A 12,088-nucleotide genomic window follows, 5' to 3' on the forward strand; every position below is an offset into this window, starting at 1 on the left:
CTGTTTGTACACGTCCGTCATATCGATTTTCGATCGATAAGTTACCCAAGCCATACTATCCATGATGAAACACATGTCAGGCATGGGCGTGACATCGAGAATAGAGTTCGCATTGCGATTTCTCACATCGATTACAGTCCGTAAAGAACCGTCCTTCTTTGCAAGGCAAAGAAGTGGAGCAGCTGTCACAACTGCTTTGCGTTCCCACCACTTGGCTCGCTCATAACGAGCGATCTTTTCTCGAAGCTGCGGTTCAAGGGCTTGAGGGCATGTAGCCCTTCTTTCTATATATTTTTTATTTGGATCATCAAGTTGATCCGGTGGTTAACCTCCCTGAACGGAGGTAGGACCTCAGGGGCTGGTGCCACGATGTCCTTGAAACGTTCATGCCACCAATTCCTGAGTGGCACAAATTCAGGGTCTGTCATTGGCAGCCCTTCTAAATGGGAACAGTTGGGAAGCCTGAGGTCTTTCGACCTTGGGCTTGGCCAGTGATTGGGCCACTGGGGGGTGTCCACATCTTTTTGAGCAGACATGGCAAGGACATGTGGCAAAGGGTTTACAGCCTTCGCCATATTGCATCATGCCATCTGTTTAGATGGCAGTTCGGATCTCGGTGCACGGGGAAGTTTGGGGCGACCACGTGCAGCAGCCCCCATGGAGGTTTTACCCTGTTCCATTAGGACATCAAACGTTTTGATGTCACCCGTCTTTATGTGGACAGTGTGGGTTTCAAAATTGAGGGACGCTGTAGGCGGGATAATTGCCCATGCGCAGAGCCGGCTCGGATACCCGATTTCACGACCATAAAACCACTTCCATTCACACAACAACTCGATACGGATTCGGTATCTAAAAATAGTCCTAATTCGTACGATTCTGACGATACCAAGAACGTCCCAATCGGAGGAGATTTGATGGAGTTCCATGTTGGGCAAGTTAGGCACGGGCATGTGCGGGCGTGGGAATCTCAAGCGGTAACCCAGAATTCCAGCCTCACTCGTTCCCACGGCGTCTAATAAATTGGTAAAAATGTTTATCGGCTGTGTGAGAGCTATCTCCGGCTTCATTTCCAATTTCGGCTCTTAATTCCGTAAATCCGTTAAGATATCGCTTATTTTCTTATATTTTCATATTTTTGCATCATTTCAGTTATTGATCAATATTCTTTTATTGATACTGTTACCTTTTTTATTACTTCACCTAATAAGGTATGCAGGTGCCATATGGTACCAATATTTCCCATCAATTATTCTAAAAATAATTGTTCCTTATATCCTGTACATACCGGATTCTGGAATAGAAGTTCTCCCCTCCCCCAAAAATTCTCTAAGGTGCTAGGATGCGCTAGAGTGGGTGTGAGTGTGTGGAATTCCAACAGTAGGAATAAGGGCAACAATCTAGCCTGCAACGAGTGGGTAGTGGATTTGTTGAGCCCGGACCTTGCGGAAATCCCGGAGAACTCACCATACGGAGTTAAGGATCGAGAGTCGAGCAAAGTCTAGAGAGAAAGTGAAGTTTTAGGAGAGTTTGGCCCCACAAGCTGTGTCGGCATAGAGAGCCGCGAGCCCTCTTGCAACGCTCCGTTGGCATTCAGCCAAGGAGCTCTGAGAATGGCGTCGTAGCGGTCAATGTTGACGACATCAAAGTAGTGAGTAGTCGTAACCCCATGAATGGTTACAGGAGTATTCGTGCTGTACATTATGCACGAACGACTGTTTTTGGTCCCCATCTGGAGAACCAAGGGGTTTGGCAACTCGAGCAGTGGAATGTGCACTGCTTGGACAAAATCTGGAGATAGGGCGTCTGTTTCAGCACCACTATCAAATAGGACAAAAGTGTTTACCCCGGCAATGTTAACCTCGCTGGTGAGCATCCGCCTTAAGTCGGCGCTGCGGTTTTCAGGGTATTTACCTGCCTCTCGTGAGATTCTAAACTTCGCGTCGAATATTGGCAGGATTCTCTTCAGAAGCTTGTTAGGCACTGAAGAACTCGTCACACTTTGCATTGACAGTTTGTTGGATGAAGATTTAGGGACTGGTACTATGCCACCCCTTTTGTAAGATTTTACTGCATTGTCAACAAGCTCAGCCACTATCTGCTCATCAAATGGCAGTTTGTCCGCTTGCTGAGCAGATGCTAATTTAATGGAGAAATTTTCGTCTGTGGGGTCCACAAACATCATAGCACCGACAAACATGTCGGCGTCCACCTCTACGTACTCCTCCTCCGCCTCAGCAAGGAGGTTGGGGTCGTACGGGTCGTCCACAAGTTTATTGTTGAACACCTCATCGTCAGCCATATAGTCCTGCACCTCTGCAGGATCTTCAACACCTTCCGGTTCTTCTACAGGCTGTCAGAGACCATGTTACGGATACGGAGTCTCCAACGACCATATCCGTCGCATGGTCAAAGACTTCCCCTCTCTATCGCTCCTCCCCTCTTTCTCCCTTCCGTCCTCTATCCCGATACCCTATCCTCCTTACCCGTTCTACCCCTTTCCCCCCCTCGTGCAAAGCTTTCCCCATTGGGGTTTTGGTGCTGGCCGAGGTTGTTTGTGTTTCGCGGGATTTCCTGCGACCTTACCATTTGTAGATAGTCATGCGTCTTGTACGGAAACCGCCGAAGGCAGTTCCCGCTAACTAACAACTGCTCTACAACTGTCTCGTGTATCGTCTTCTGTAACAACCCTCCCTGTGACTCAACTGAACTCGTGTGACTGTACAACTCTCAAGATGTCTTATAAGTCTGGTTATATCGAGTCCTCTAACGGCCCTCACCGCGAGAACTCGAGGTCGAGAGTCGAAGACTCTCGACATGTGTATCGTCCTATTGAATCTGTACCCTATGGGTCCTCGTCACTCCGCTCTCCCCCCAGTACTCGACATACGACATCACATCACGATCATGGAGATCGTGAATACTTTGAGGCCCACTTTCCCGTGATGCTGGCATGTTCGCTACACGAACGCCAAGTCGCCGCCCATCCACCATCTGTTCCCTCCTTCGTCAGTCATCATGTTTCCCTGCCAACGGTACGTTCCCTTTGGGAATGCCAAGTCACCAAAGGCCCTACTAGTCAGTCCTCATTGCACGCTCATGACATCAACCCGCTACCGGTACGTTCGCACTGCGAACGCCAAGTACCCGATGGCAACTATACGAAGTTCTCACCCATCTCACAAATCGCGACCTCACACACGGTACACTCCATTCAGGAGCGCCAAGTACCTGTGGCTGACCCGTCCGTCCTGGTATCTCCGACTACCTACCATCAATCCCTTAATAGCTCACTACATCACCAATCGCGATCGATGGGAATTCGATCGTCCACTCCCAGGCAAGACTGGGATCACTCATCGATTACATATCCCGTTATGGTACAGACCAGTTATGACCTTCGTCATCCCACTATAAGAACGGATCAAGGTATGGGGAATTTCCCCCATCCCCGTAACAGACCAGGTTTGAGACGAAGGAAAGTCTCCATGGTGGAGGGCTTCAGCCTCAGCGACTTATGCCAAGAGCGCTGTGCCTAGTAACACGTCCGTGCCCTAACTTACTAACTGGCAACCAGAACTGAAGGGGGGTAACTCTAGTTTTTATTACTGAAGTGTAACCTATGTACAAGTTGGATATATATATGGTTACAGCAAAGATGGGTCCGCAAATGGCGGAGCCGAGTGGAGCGGAGCTAACGGGGTTAAACATTAGCCGACTGAATATTACCGACGAGTCGGGTTGCGGGGTTAACGGAAAGGCAGGCGATAACCCAGAAACAGAAAGGAGGGATAGGCCCGAAGGTGGGCTCTGCAGGGCAGGCGAGTGTATTGCCCAGCGGAGGCGGGAGTGCGCTAGCAGACATCGGAGCTGTCCGGAAGTCTTCGGGGCTCCATACTTAGGGAGGCGTAGGTAATAAATTGAAAGGAGGGGGTGGTGACCATCGAGGGGTACTGAGGGGATTGCGGAATATGGGAGCTCCGAGGTTAGTGAAGAAGGAGCGGAGGTAGACCGGAGGGATCGGAGGGACCGGAAGTCGATGGCCAGGGATGGATATGACACAGGCTCCGAGTCCTGTAGGTCTCACTCGTCAGACTTGACCGCTATGTTGTACATGCACGGTTTGGGCTTGTCATGATTTGGGCAATCACGTTGATACCCTACTTTCCTGCATTTATAACAACGTGGTTTCCCATCCTTATCCAAGGATGGCGTCGATTTCGTCGCTGTAGATGACGTCGACTTTTCTGTTTTTGGAGCCGGCGAATAGCTCGCACGGAAGGTCAAGCGTTGTCCACTCTTCTGAGTTGACGTGTTCCCCCCAAATGTGTTTTTGTACACTTTCTTGGCAGACGAGGAATCAGCAGCCTTTTTGGGTGCTGCTGCAGTATTGGTATTATGTTTTTGCATTGTTTTCGACACGGTTGGTGCCTGTGAGTCATTACGATATGCAGAGATCACCTTAATAGAATCATATGCATGGTCCAGGTAGAGCACGGCGGTCCACAACTCGTCTTTTGTTGTGTAGTCCACGGAAATTTTGTGGTGCATAACCATCTCCTGACACATTTCACCAGGGATGGCATTCAGGAAACATTCATTGAACGTTGCCTGGTCAGGAGGTGTGATCATCTCCTCAGCTGCACGATACAGCTGATTATAGAAGTGTTTGATTCCCTTCGTGGAATCATATGAAAACGTTTTAAACGCTTTTGTGGATGCTACTGCTGCAGACTTCTTGATGAAGGTGCAGATAAGGATCTCCAGTAGATCCCAGAATGGGGGAGTTACCCCGTTCTGCACTCCAATGCGTATATAGTGCATTAGGAGGTCTTGTGCCTCACCTTCAATGGCGGTTGTCAAAGTGTGGATGTGAAACTCGTTATAAGCTTCACCCTTCCACCCACACGACGACATATAGGCCAGCCAGGAGTGCAGCCAGTTGTGGAATATCTTTGAGTTATTTTCTCCAGACCATTTGATGGTCGGAGTTAGTCCCTGCATCTTTTTGAGCAGTTCTGGATGGACATCTGCAGGCAGTGGCTGCAGGATTCGAACTTCTACACTTCGGCATGCAGATTCAAGAAGCTGAGCCATGAACTCAGATGGATCAGGCACTACTCGTGCTGCAGGTGCTGTGTATGAATGCATGGTTGAGTCAAACAAACCAGGTCGTACAGACAAGCGGTTTGGAAAGTTGGATGAAGGCTCCCATTTTACTTCAGTGCCAAATGGGTCAAGAAATGGTGGGTTGGGCCAGGATGAGCCACCCTCACCACCATCCTCGTCATCACCATCCCCACTTGGACGGCAGGGCCTTCTTCCTGAGTTAGACCTAACTTGGTCTACATGCCTCTTGCTCCCTTCTGGAGCCACAGGCGGTTGTGAGAAACAGTGGTAATTATCCAGCACCCATCTGAGTGCTGTGCCATGGGACAGTCTATCAGGGTTTTCACCGTTTGCCCCATGACCCACGTTGTATATGAAGGCCGCATCTGTATCCAGATGGGCATTAAAGTCGAAAGTGGATTCGCTGAGACTACGCTCAGCGAAGATTGGTCTGACCTTGGTGGGCTGTCCACCAATGTCATTTACACGATCCTGGACATAGATCGGGCATTTTTTCCGCATGTAATAATCGTACGGAACACTGGTGACTTCCACATCACCGTCCTCCTCCTGTATTGTCTCTACAGTGGCCTTCATTGGCACCGTTTTCTCTCTCCCATGGTCAGGAGGGAAATTACGCATTTGAGTAGTGTCAATGCGTGGTATTTTCACCCCACCGTTTGTGGGTTGCAACGACAGAATGAACAGTGTGGGCACGAAGCCTGGCCTGAAATGGAGTGGAGAAGTTCCACTCTCCCCCACAGTCGACGATCCAGCCAGTTGTCCTGGGTCGATCTCCCTACCTTTCCCCTTGGCATCAGTGGTTACTGGCGCCATCGATGGGGTAGGTGGCTTAGTTCCACTAAAGATGGGAACAAATTGTCCATCAGGTTCTTGTACCTTGATGGACAGGCATGAACTTGTCGCCTCTGTGACGATGGCAGTGACAGTGGGGATTTCTTCAGGTACTGGGACCCCAATGATTGGTTGACCCATTTGATTAATGGGGACTACAGGGACCTCCTGGGGCGCTTGCACCTCAACAGCAGGTTTAATGATTGGTTGACTCGTTTGATTAACAGGGACTACAGGGACCTCTTGGGGCACCTGCACCTCAACAGCGGATTCTTTCATCTGCTCAGAGACGACAATAGGGTCCCCACCAGTTGATGGGTTCTCAGGAGGGTTTGCAGGTGGGTTATCCACCGTTGCTGTGGGTGGCTTTGGCTCGTCACGTTGAGAGAGTGCAAGGAGAATTTCGTTTAATTTCTCATTAAGTCTTTCTTCCACCTTAATGATGTTACGATCTAAACAAGTGATGTTATCGCTATTCCCAGAGATTTGGGTATTCATGTTACGGACATCGCCCCTCAAGTCGGCGATGTTGTTGTCGACTTGGTCGATGCGATTTCTTAGTACTCACGCCGTTTCAGATGCAAGGGAGTGGGTTGGGGATGGAGGACACAATGTGCGCATTGGGATGTATGCTGCGAGAGTCTCAGCTGCGAGGGCTTCAGACATTGTGACTTGGTCAATGTCCCTCATATAGGTGAGACGCGTCTGAGATGCATCGCTGGGCCCTTGGAGGCCCAGATCACCACCATCACTTGAGGTGGTGTCGTCTTCTGCCCTACGGCCAGTGGAGGGGCTGGCCATGTTGGCAGGAGCGTTGGACATGCTCCTGGTGTTGAATCTCCACGACATCAAGAAGATGTGTTGAGTCGTTCAACAAGTTCACGTGAGAACTTGATCAAAGTTGCACATTGTCAGGGGCCGACAACGCATGTGTTGCCAAATGGGGTTTCAGCGCCGGTAATGCGGTGCTGAGAATGGAAAAGAAAATAGAGCGTAAAAAAGTGAAAGGTTATCTTACTATTTTGGGGACAGTAACGTTCCATTCCCCTGTTCACCTCAGGCCTCAGTGTCAGGGATCAGCAACGACCCTGGACCCTATGCCAGCTGCGCATATGCACATGGGAAGTATGCCAGTAATTCCCATCTACTCCACTTACCTAAGCCCCAGTGACCCGGATCATCTCCGGCATTGTTCTGGAACATTCTATGATCACGTGATTCTATCGGCAATCCATTTGGTTTCCTTATTGCCGGACTCTACATGTATATAGCTGACCCTAAGATGGGGACATCCCTTTCCCCCGGCTTTAATCACAACTAGGTTATCAGAGCATCCTGCGCGAGCACGCATGTCCCCTGACACTCAGTTGGTCCATCTAAGTATACGCTTTGATGGGCTGTATATTAACAGGGTAGAAGTAAAGGCTGATCCGCCTTTTACAGCTACCCCGAGGGTTTATATACAATCTAATGCATTCTCGACACAAATAAATAGAGAAGCTTCCGTGACACTAAATTAGCATTGCGACATAATTATTAGACAACACAACATCAACTGATGTTGTGGGCAGAATATAGACATGGGCCGGGGCCTCACAATGACCCACACATGACGCACCCAGCCCCAGATGCTCCGGACAACCCCTGGGTGCACCCAGCATGCATGCCTGCAGTGGATCCCTTCAGGATCCCCCATGGGGATACCTGGGTGGCTGGGGCTGTGCATGAGGACGACGTGGCAACTCCCATGTGACCCAAGCACCATGTATATAAACATACCTGGGGTGGGAACCAGAGAAGCAGTCTTCTTCTCACCATTCCCACTTCAGGTAAGTAGCTTAGTTTTCCTTCTAATGATAATTAACACCATTCCCACTTCAGGGACATCTGCCTGCACTGGACCTGTTGCCATACACGCCCACTTCATACCCCACTGGGCCCTCAGTGCCAGGTGATATACCCGGATGCTCTCGACCCCAGACCGGTCCCTGACAGATCAACTCTAGTCGATTTTATCACTGGGGTGTAACCTATCTACAAGTTAAGTATATATAGTTACAGTGAGGCAGGCCTGTGAATGGCGGGACCGAGTGGAGCGGAGCTAACAGAGTTAAACATTAGCTGATTGAATATTACTGACGAGTCGGGTTATGGGGTTAGCAGAGTGGTGGGCTATAACCCAGAAACAGAAAGGAGGGATAGGCCTGAAGGTAGACTTGCAGGGCAAGCAAGTGTATTGCCCAGCAGGGGCAGGAGTGCGCCAGCGGATGTCAGAGCTGTCCAGAAGCCTTCAGGGCTCCATACTTAGGGAGGCATAGGTAATATATTGAAAAGAGGGGGTGGTGACCATTGAGGGAGTCGGAGGTGATTGCAGAATACAGGGGCTCTGAGGTTAGTGAAGGAGTGGAGGTAATCTGGAAGGATCAGAGGTAGTGGAAGACAATGGCCATGGGTGGATATGACAGTTCTCACTTTATGAAACCGGAAGTCTAAACTTACCTGGTTTTTATTTAACCAGGGGGCACCAAATATGGCATCGTATCTGTCACGACCCGGCATATCCGTCACTTCTGTCAATGTGTCCTAGTGCCACTTGGCCCATCCCACCCACTGCCATCATCATCCATCCATCCACCTGTCCACCCGTCACCCTCATCTGCACTTTCTCCCCACATACATACCTTCCAACCAAGGTTGCCCATTTGAGTGGTTCTTTGTTGTTTAGGAACCTGGCATTGAAGGACACCTGGTCTGGCGGCATCACCATCTGGGATGCTGCTTTGGACAGTTCTAAATAGAACTGTTTTAAGCCTTTCTCCACTTCGTATTTAACATTGTGGTATTTCTTTGTCATGTTCAACATGGCAGAGGCTTTGATGAAAGTTCTCATATTGAGAACTTTGAGGAACATGCCCTCATCTCCTCTGAGGAGAGTTTCATCTTGGAGTCTTATTCCAAGGTCGAACGTGGGTCCCCCTAATCTGTGAATCAAGCAGTCCAGATGGACTTCATTGAATTGGGGACCTTTGCATCTTCATGAGGTGAGGAATCCCAGTAGTTCTGTGAACCACTGCCAGAATGACTCCATGTCATTCTCCCCTGACCATTTCTTGTCAGGGAAAGCTGGCCTGTTCTTCAGAGCTTCTGGCCTCACTCCCTCTGGGTAGGGAGTGAGTATTCTCACTTCGGCCATTCTTATGGCCTTTTTGTACCATTTTTCCAGGTACTCTTCTTGTTCCCCTGCCTTCACAGGGTCGCTATCCAATGGAGATTTCTCCTTTGGAGGGGTTTTCGCTGGGGGAGTCTCTCTTGCAGCGTTTCCTTCGTTTCGGGCGATTTCGCCCAAAGTTGTATCAGAATTCTCTCATTGTTCTGAGAGAGTGTGATTGTGTTACCTCTCTGTTTGAGAGGTTCACTGAAGGTGGAGGTTTGGCTGAACCTTTGGTACGTGCCGATTCTCCTCCTGATTTCTGAACAGTGCCTCCTTTCGGCATTGTCTTCTCCTATCCTTGGGAGAAGGATCTCTTTTGCATCTCTGTTGAGTTGCTGATGGTACTCCAGTGTACTTTCACTGGTTGTTCTTTTTGTGAATTTTTCACGAGTTCTGGTTTTATCCTGGCCTGTGGCCCAGGGGTATTTTTTTTGTTTCCTCACTATTTTGTGAGGAATTTATTTCCTTCAGCAAGTCAGTTTGCTTGCTGATTTTATGAGTCAACATGTTGATTGCGTTGGCCATTCTTTCTAGAGTTATCTCTAGACGAGCCGTGCTATTATGGCTCATTTCCTCAATCTTTTTTTGGATCGAGTTTATCACATTTATTATGCACAATTCCTGGTTTTCCAGGAAGAAGTTTGGCTGGGCGAGTAGTGACTCTCCCCAGTTAACATTGCTGCTTCTGGGAGTCCCAGAAGGGGTTCTTGGAGTAAAGACTCCATGCTCGCTTTGTTTAGGCTCCGGTTTTGACCGAAGTGTCTGGAGAGCTGGTGGTCATGTTTGTCTTGCAATATGTGGAGACGAAGATCATTGGAGTCCGGAATGTAAATGTGGTTGTCCAGCCTTAACAGGCCTTTGGCATCAACGGACCAGCGGGAATTGGGGAGGTTGGGGGAAGCAAGATGAGAAGAGATTGTGGTGTCAGAGGAGAGAGATGATAGAATGTCTCGATGGAGAGCCTCTGTGTCAACAAGTACGGCTTAGCGCATGCAGAAGGAAGTCTTCCACTCATTGCCTGCTGCAATGCAAACCAGGTGGTAAGCATGCTGGAGGTCAAGTCTGGTATAGACAGTGGCATGGCTAGGTGCATCAAGGAGGTCTGAGATGTGGGGAAGTGGGTAGCGATCTTTCTTGGTGATCTTATTCAGCTGTCAGGGACGCGTCCGGGGTTGAGAGGGCCCGGGGGTAATATCCGGCACTGAGGCCGTCGCGGGGTGTGGAGCGGGCGTGCGTACTGGCGGGCCCGATCCGGGACAGTGGTCCCTGGCCACTCAGACTGAAGTGGAGAATGTGTTATTATTATTAAAGGGGGAAAACTATACTACTTACCTGAAGTGGAGAATGTGAGAAGAAGGTTACTTCTTCGGTTCCCACTTCAGGTACATTTATGTACATGCGGCTTGAGTCACATGACAGGTGCCACGTCATCCTCGGAGGCAGCCGCAGGCATCCGGGTGTCCCCGTGGGGGATCCCGAGAGCATCCGCTACATGCGCACGTGCTGGGCACAGCGGGAAGCCGTCCGGGGTGTGTGGGCCGGACGGGTCAATAGTACATCGATACAAAGGAAGGTGGTCCGTGTAGATAGAAAGAAATAAACAGGAAGAGGAAGATGAGAAGAATGAAATAAAGAAAGGGGAAAGAAAAGGAAAAAGAAAGGGGAGGAGAGGGAGGAAGGAGGGGGGAGGGGGATAGACAGCGGGGAGCGGGTGTGGTGTGGCCGGGTGGGCCCGGGTGGGCCCAGGTCAGGCAGGTGTGCCCTGACATCAGCCCTCAGAAGTCAACGCAAAGATGGAGGGATCCGTCCTTTTTGCAGACAAAGAGGACCAGTGCCATGTGAGCGGAAGTAGCAGGACGAATGAACCCGGAGGCTAGGTGTTCATCTAAGAATGCCCAGAGAGCCTCGAGTTCCGAAGTAGAGAGGGAATACATAGTTCCCAAGGGTGGTGAAGTGCCTTCCTCCAGGTCGATCTTCAGGTCGTGCTCACGGTGTGGTGCTAGCATTGAGGCTTTGCTCTTGCTGAACACATCTGCAAACTCATGGTACTCCTTTGGAATGGCCGAAAGGTCTACGGAATCGGTGTGGGAGGAGGCAGCCTTTAGGCGGCTTTCCTGGGAAGGAATGGTCAGGCTGAAGGATACCGATCCTTCAAGTCAACATGCCTTCGCAAATGTGGAAAGGCTGATGAACTTGATGGATGGCAATGGAGAAGTGGGAGCCTGGGGCTGAGGTGCTAACTGTTAGAGACCAGAAGCGAGACGAAGGAGGTGTCTCCGTAGTGGAGGGCTTTGGCCTCAGCGACTCAGACCAGGAGCGCTGTGCCTAGTAACATGTCCATGCCCTAATTTACTTACTGGCAGTGAGAACTAAAAAGGGGGATCAACTCTAGTCGATTTTATCACTAGGGTGTAATCTATCTACAAGTTAAGTATATATAGTTACAGCAAGGGCAGGCCCGTGAATGGCGGGACCGAGTGGAGCGGAGCTAACAGAGTTAAACATTAGCTAACTGAATATTACCAACAAGTCAGGTTATGGGGTTAGCGGAATGGCAGGCTATAACCCAGAAATGGAAAGGAGGGATAGGCCCAAAGGTAGACTTGCAGGGCAAGCAAGTGAATTGCCCAGCAGAGGTGGGAGTGCACCAGCAGATGTCAGAGCTGTCCGGAGACCTTCGGGGTTCCATACTTAGGGAGGTGTAGGTAATATATTGAATTGAGGGGGTGGTGACCATTGAGGGAGTCGGAGGTGATTGCAGAATATGGGGGCTCCAAGGTTAGTGACGAAGGAGCAGAGGTAGTCCAGAAGGATCGGAGGTAGGGGAGGACAATGGCTGTGGATGGATATGACACTAACAGAACATCAGATGGTTGGATGTCAGAAGATGGCAGTGGTGCCAGAGATGATGGG

Source organism: Cantharellus anzutake (assembly GCF_015039405.1).
Source record: "Cantharellus anzutake strain C23 chromosome Unknown EI90scaffold_12, whole genome shotgun sequence".
Classification (NCBI taxonomy): Eukaryota; Fungi; Basidiomycota; class Agaricomycetes; order Cantharellales; family Hydnaceae; genus Cantharellus; species Cantharellus anzutake.